Here is a 7,088-nt window from a genome sequence, read left to right on the forward strand (position 1 = left end):
GCGAGACGGCAGTATTGACGAAGGGCGGGTCGCGGGAGACGGCGGCGGTGATGGCGGCCTGGAAGAAGGCGAAGCCGGCGGCCATGGCCACCAGCTCGCGGCGGCTCCGGGCGCCGATCTCGAATCCCACCGACACGGCCCACAGCACCAGCGTCGCCACGAAGAAGGCGCTCGTGTCGCCCGCGGCGCGACGGAGCGGCGGCATGGGGGCGTCGTGGCGAGCCGAGAGCCCCACCCGTCCACACGCTAGCCGGCTAGCCCCCTCTCCTCTTCGTCGGCCGCTTGGATTGGACCGCCTGCTTGTTGCTTTCCGGGCCTGGAACCCGACAGGCGGGCCCCACCCTGGAGAGAGAGAACCGATCCTTCGAAATCTGAAACGAACATAGGCCAATTCTTTTGCGAAATCTGAAACGAACATAGGCCAATTCTTTTGCGAGAATCAGGGTGTCGGATTCTGGAAGAATCCCCAGATTCTGGCAAAAAAAACTGCCCATAGTTCGATCTAGAAGAAGAAGAGGAAAGAAAATTGTCCGTGACTAACGTGGAGCATATTGATTTGGTGTCAAAAAATTGGCAGACAAATGTTATTTTTAAGGTAGGCAGAGTTCAATGAAAAAGGATGAAGAGGGTTAACATGAATAAAAGAACACATGAATTGATCATCTATAACTTCTTGAAGAAAAAGAAGGTGGGAGGGTGGGAAAAAGTTAATGCTCCAGACGGATGAAAAGAATAAGGTTGAAAAGCCGAGGATTGGTCTTGCAAATGATGAAGAGGATTAGAACTATCTCAAAAAGAAGCACATCGGTTGAAGAACAATTGGTTGATCAAAAGGATTGGCACTCCATAGAAAATATGAGAGCACCACTTAGAAAGATATGAAATCAACACTTGACATCGAAGTCACTTGAATACCATAACAAAGGACCTAGGTGTACTACTTGAATCCCCACCTATGATGTTCCAAAATCTTGGTTATGTAATTTATCATAATTGATACAAGGAGCGGAACTACATAAATAAAAGCAACTTAATATCACAATACTGCTCCATTGTAACAACCACCATCAACACATAACCGAAACTTTGCAAATTTGTCTACCTCATACTTAAAAAAATGCAACGATACTAGATATGGCAGTAGCCCTAGAGACTCTCCCAGTACTGAGGTCACACCTAAATCTTCTCAGCACCAAGAGTATTGAAAACAATTTTGAAAACTTGTGTCCTCAGGTAGTGGAACTGAAAAGATAGTAGTTGCAGCAATGAAACGGTAAGAATCTCTTGGAGGTCAACTCCTCAGAACACAGCCCATATGGACAGGAGGCCGGACCTGAGGTGGAGGTGAGGGAAGAGTGGAGGAGCGAGACGGCAGTGTTGACGAAGAGCGGGTCGCGGGAGACAGCGGTGTTGGCGGCCTGGAAGAAGGCGAAGCCGGCGGGCATGTCCACCAGCTCGCGTCGGCCCCAGGACCCAATCTCGAACCCCGTCGACACGGCCCACAACACCAGCATCGCCACGAAGAAGGCCCTCATGTCGCCCGCATCGGCGCGACGGGGGAGGGGGTGACATCCCGTCTTCCGTCATGGCGAGCCGAGAGTCGAACCTATCCACACACTAGCCTATTCTTTGGACGCATAGGCCGCTCGCTTGTTGCTTTTCGGACCTGGCACCCAACATGCGGCTGTCGGCGCTCTGAGAACGGGGGTACCCAGACTTGCCTGCCTGCGGCCTGCGGCGTGGCTCAGGGAGTGGCCCAGTACGGCCCATCTTCATCAACACATGCTCAAGACCCTCGCGAGGGGCCAAGCCTCGCGGGGCGGACGACAGGAAGCTTCCTCGGGCACAGCCTCGTCAGGCTGGCTCGCGAGAAGGCGGAGAGATCAAGGCAGGGTACCTCACGAGGTGCCCATGACGCAAGCCATGACGAGCGAAGCCAGGCGGGCGCCAGGCGGGCCGGCCTGCGCAGAGTCCTTGTTTCCTCTTTGGTGCAAATGGGGCAAGCGCAGGCAATAGTATCAAGCAAAGGCAACCATTTCGGTGCAACAAGATCAAGACCAGCAGAACGACAGGATGGAGGTCATCGTGGAGCCCAAGCCGGCGTCACCATCAGAGTCTTTGGCAGGCTAGGACCGACTTTAGCCAGGATAAGTGTACTAGATGTTCCCCTTCAAAATGGCCAATTGTTGGCGTCCTTCCCGCTCAATATTTGGGAAGAGGACCAAGGCCTCGCTCTATAAATAGGACTAGCCACCACAGAAGAAAGGGGACCGGATCCAGATTCCATCCTTCCCAAGAGGCATCACCTCCACGAGAACTCCTCCCCTCGCGAGGCAGTTCTTCCTTTGTATTGTTCATCACCAGCCCCTGAGGCAATCTACCACACCACAAACTAGAGTAGGGTATTACACCACAATGGTGGCCCGAACTAGTATAAACCTCGTGTCCCTTGTGTTGTTCTTCGTGTAGTTTAGATCTTTGTGAGGCGACGAGACGCGAGTAGGTAGGAGGTGTGATCTCCGCGTGCACCCCAGAGTTCGAACCTTGAGGGTCTGCCGGAACCCCAAATCCGACATTTGGCGCGCCAGGTAGGGGTGCGCCAGAGCTTTCCCTTCCACAGACCCGCCCCCCGCCAACACCGTGATTCACCCTCATGATGGGCAACGCGCCGCCCGCTCCAGTTGCTAGCGCCAGCATGGGGGCCAGGGGGCTCCGAGCCTTGGCCCCCGCCTTGCGGTAGGTGCAATGGCCGAACAAGTTCAAGCCGGAGATGCCATCGCGCTACAACGGCACGACCGATCCGCTGGCTTTCCTGCTGGCGTACGAGGAGGCCGTCCTCAAGGTCGGGGCGACGACAGGGTCATGGCTAACTAGTTTCCCATGGACCTCGCCGGCGTCCCGTGCATGTGGCTGCTCCACCTGCCAACGACTTCCGTGGCCTCTTGGGGGAGCTGCGCGGCCTCTTCCTCGCCCAGTACGCTGCACCGGCGCCCCCGGTCGTCGCAGCTCTCCTAGGTGGCTCGCAGGCGCCACCTTCAGGCCGCCACATCAAGCCAGTCGTCCGCCCGATCAGCGCCGCTTCCGCGCAGCGTGGGGCTCCTTCGGGTTGGGCGGCGCCTAAAGCCGATCCGGCCTTCAGCTCAGATGATCACCCCTCCAACTCAGCCTGCTCGGGCGCGCTCCCAATGCTGTGCACCCCCACCATCTGCCAGGTGGCCGTCACCAGGACCCTCATTGACGGCGGCGCTGGCCTCAGCGTGCTCTCGGTGGAAGCCTTCAGCCTCCTCCACGTACCGCCGGAGCGGCTTCAGCCCAGCAGGCCCTTCTTGGGCGTCGGAGGCGGTTCCACCGGCTCCCTGGGGCAGATCCGCCTTCCGGTGACCTTCGGCACCTACGACAACTTCCGCACGGAGCTAATCGACTTCGACATCGCCCCCATCGGCCTCCCATACAACGCCATCCTCGGCTACCCGGCACTAGCCCGATTCATGGCCGCAACTCACCCAACATACAACCTCATGAAGATGCCAGGGAGTAGCGGCGTCCTCACCATGTCCGGAGACACCGGGGATGCATTGCAAGCGCTCAAGCTTGCCTTCAAGACCGCGGCGGTGGCGCAGCCCGCCGGCTCAGACGCCCATGAGCCCAAGGGGGCTGCACCGGCCAAGAAGAAGCAGCTATTCACCCAAGACAAGGCGGAAACCAAGCAGGTATTGGTCAACAAGGACGATCCACTAATGCCACCTTCACCATAGGCGCCAACCTCGAGCCCGAGCAGGAGGAGGCCTTGGTGAAGTTCCTACGCGCGAACAAGAAGGTGTTCGCGTGGGAACCTGATCAGCTAGCAGGGGTCCCGAGGGGCGTAATTGAGCATCACCTCAATGTGTGCCCCAACGTGCGCCCCGTGAAGCAGAAAGCGAGGCGGCAGTCCACTGAAAAGCAAGCTTTCATCGTCCAAGAGACCCGCAAGCTAGAGGCGACAGGGGTCATTCGCGAGGTCCGCTACCCAGATTGGTTGGCTAACCCTGTTGTCGTGCCGAAGAAGGGGGAAATGGAACGCATGTGTGTCGACTTCACCAACCTCAACAAGGCCTGCCCACAGGATCCATTCCCGCTCCCTCGCATCCACCAGATCGTCGACTCCACCGCTGAGTGCGACCTGTTATGCTTCCTGGATGCCTTCTCCGGCTATCACCAGATCAAGATGGCAGTAGAGGACGTGGAAAAGACGGCTTTCCTGACCCCGTGTGGAGTGTACTGCTATACATGCATGCCGTTCGGGCTGCGCAATGCAGGTGCGACCTTTCAGCGGCTGATGCACATCGCCTTGGGTCGGCAGCTCGGGAGGAATGGTGAGGCTTACGTTGATGACATTGTGGTGAAGTCTCAGGAGGCAAAAACCCTGATACAGGACTTGGAGGAAACCTTCGCGAGCCTCAACAAAGTGGACATGTGGCTCAACCCGAAGAAGTGTGTGTTTGGAGTCACCTCGGGCAAGCTCCTGGGCTTCCTCGTGTCCCACCGGGGCATCGAGGCCAACCCAGAAAAGGTCAAAGCAGTCGAGGACATGAGCCCGAAGACCCTCAGAGAGATGCGCAAGCTCACCGGGCGTGTAACCGCACTAGGACGCTTCATCTCCAAGCTGGGGGAACGAGCGCTGCCCTTCTTCAAGATGATGACGAAGAAGGTCCCCTTTAAATGGACTGAAGAGGCCGACAAGGCATTCCAAGATCTCAAGAGGTACTTAACCAGCCCTCCGGTGATGGTGGCTCCGCGTCCCCAAGAGCCCCTGGTACTCTACCTTGCGGCCACCCCCTACTCTGCCAGCGCAGCCCTGGTGGCGGTTAGGGAGGAGCGTTGGGCCAAGGCCGCAGCAACCGTCCAGGTCAAAGCAAAGCAGGACCAAGAGGGCCCCACAGAGACCGCGACCGCAACCAAGAAGGATCAGCCGCTGCAGGGAAGAACACCCGGAATAGAAGAGCCCCCCCCAAGCGACCAGCCGCTGGGGGCTCCATTGTCTCAGGAGGCGCCCCGGCCTCTGGAGGACGCTAGCAGCGCCAGCACTCCCAACCTCGTCGAGCACCCTGTGTACTTTGTCAGCACGGTGTTACGGGACGCGAGGGTGCAGTACCCCATGCCTCAGAAACTCCTCCTCGCGCTATTGGTAGCCTCGCGCAAGCTACGACACTATTTCCAAGGCCATCCCATCAAGGTCGTCTCAGCGTACCCCTTGGAAAGGGTGCTCAGGAGCCCCAACTCAGCTGGAAGAGTCACTGAGTGGAACATCAAGCTGCAAGCGTTTCAGCTAGAATTCAGCACAACCAGAGTCATCAAGGGGGGCGCGCTTGCGGACTTCGTGGCGGAATGGGCAGAGGCGCCAGGCCTCGAGGCTGGCGAGGATTGATCACTCTCCCCGGAAAGTGAGGCACCGGACGGTTGGGTCATGTACTTCGACGGGGCGTTCTCCTGACACGGCACGGGGGCTGGTGCGGTGCTCGTATCTCCCACTCAAGACAAGCTCTACTACACCGTGCAACTCTGTTTCCAGCACGGAGAAAAGGTCTCCAACAACATAGCAGAATACGAAGGCCTGATAGCAGGCCTGAAAGCCGCAGTCGCCCTGGGGGTGAAGAGCCTCAACATCAAGGGTGATTCGCGGCTCCTCGTCAACTTCTCCAACAAAGTATACGAGCCGAAGGACGAGCACATGGAAGCCTACCTCGCGGAGGTCCGCAGGATGGAGAAGCAGTTCTGGGGGCTGGAGTTGCAGCATGTGCCTCACGGAACCAATCAAGAGGCTGATGACATCGCCAAAAGGGCATCCAGGCGGCTACCTCAGGAGCCTGGCGTCTTCGAGGAGCGGCTCTTCAAGCCCTCGGCGACGCCATCACTGTCAAGCACGGTGCAGCCTCGGGAGGAGCTCCCCCAGCCACCTGCCTCGAGAGCCCCAGTCTGTGGCCCGACCTCAGGAGCGCGCCTGCTCCTGGCGCTGGAGCCTTAGGAAGGGTGCTGGATCACAGAGCTCAGGAGCTACCTGACACAAGGGGCCTTGCCGGAAAAGGAGGAGGAAGCGGAGCATGTGGCGTGGCAGGCCATGGCATACTGCATCAAGGATGGAGAGCTCTACCGGAGACGACCAAATGATGTGTCCCTACGTTGCATTTCCAGGGAGCAAGGGAAGGAGCTGCTAGCAGACATACACGGTGGAGACTGTGGGCATCACTCGTCATCACGGACTCTCGTTGGCAAGGCGTTCCGCAGCGGGTTCTATTGGCCCACGGCACTAAATGACGCCGTGGAACTGGTGAAAGCTTGTGAGGCCTGCCAATTCCATGCCAAGCAGATCCATCAGCCGGCGGGAGGTCTGCAGATTATACCCCTCTCATGGCCATTCGCAGTCTGGGGGCTGGATATCCTGGGCCCGTTCCCTCGGGCGCCAGGAGGCTATCGCTACCTCTACGTCGCCGTGGACAAGTTCACCAAGTGGGCTGAGGTGGAAGCTGTCCGCACCATCCCCGCAGGCTCCGCGGTCAAGTTCATCAAAGGCCTCGTGAGCCGATTCGGGGTGCCAAACCGCATCATCACCGACAACGGTTCGCAGTTCACCAGTAACCTCTTCAAAACATATTGTGCTAACCTTGGAATGCAGATATGCTACGCTTCGGTAGCGCACCCGCGGAGCAACCGCTAGGCCGAGCGAGCCAACGCAAAGGTCTTGAGGGGCCTCAAAACCAGGACCTTCAAGAAGAAGCTAGAGGCCTGCGGCAGGGGCTGGTACGATGAGCTCCAGTCTGTGCCGTGGTCTATTCGCACGACCGCGACCAAGCCGACTGGCGAGATCCCGTTCTTTCTGGTTTATGGAGCTGAAGCCGTTCTCCCTCACGAGGTCAGACGTCGTTCCGCACGGGTCCTGGCGTTCGATGAGGCACAGCAGGACGCCATGCGGGGGACGGATCTCATGCTGGGGGAGGAGCATCGCCGAGAAGCCGCGCTACGAGCAGCAAGGTACCAACAAGCACTGCGGTGATACCACTGCCGCAACATCCGCCCCAGGACTCTTGAGGTAGGGGACCTCGTGCTTAGACGGG

This window comes from Triticum dicoccoides, chromosome 3B (genome assembly GCF_002162155.2).
Source record: "Triticum dicoccoides isolate Atlit2015 ecotype Zavitan chromosome 3B, WEW_v2.0, whole genome shotgun sequence".
Lineage (NCBI taxonomy): Eukaryota > Viridiplantae > Streptophyta > Magnoliopsida > Poales > Poaceae > Triticum > Triticum dicoccoides.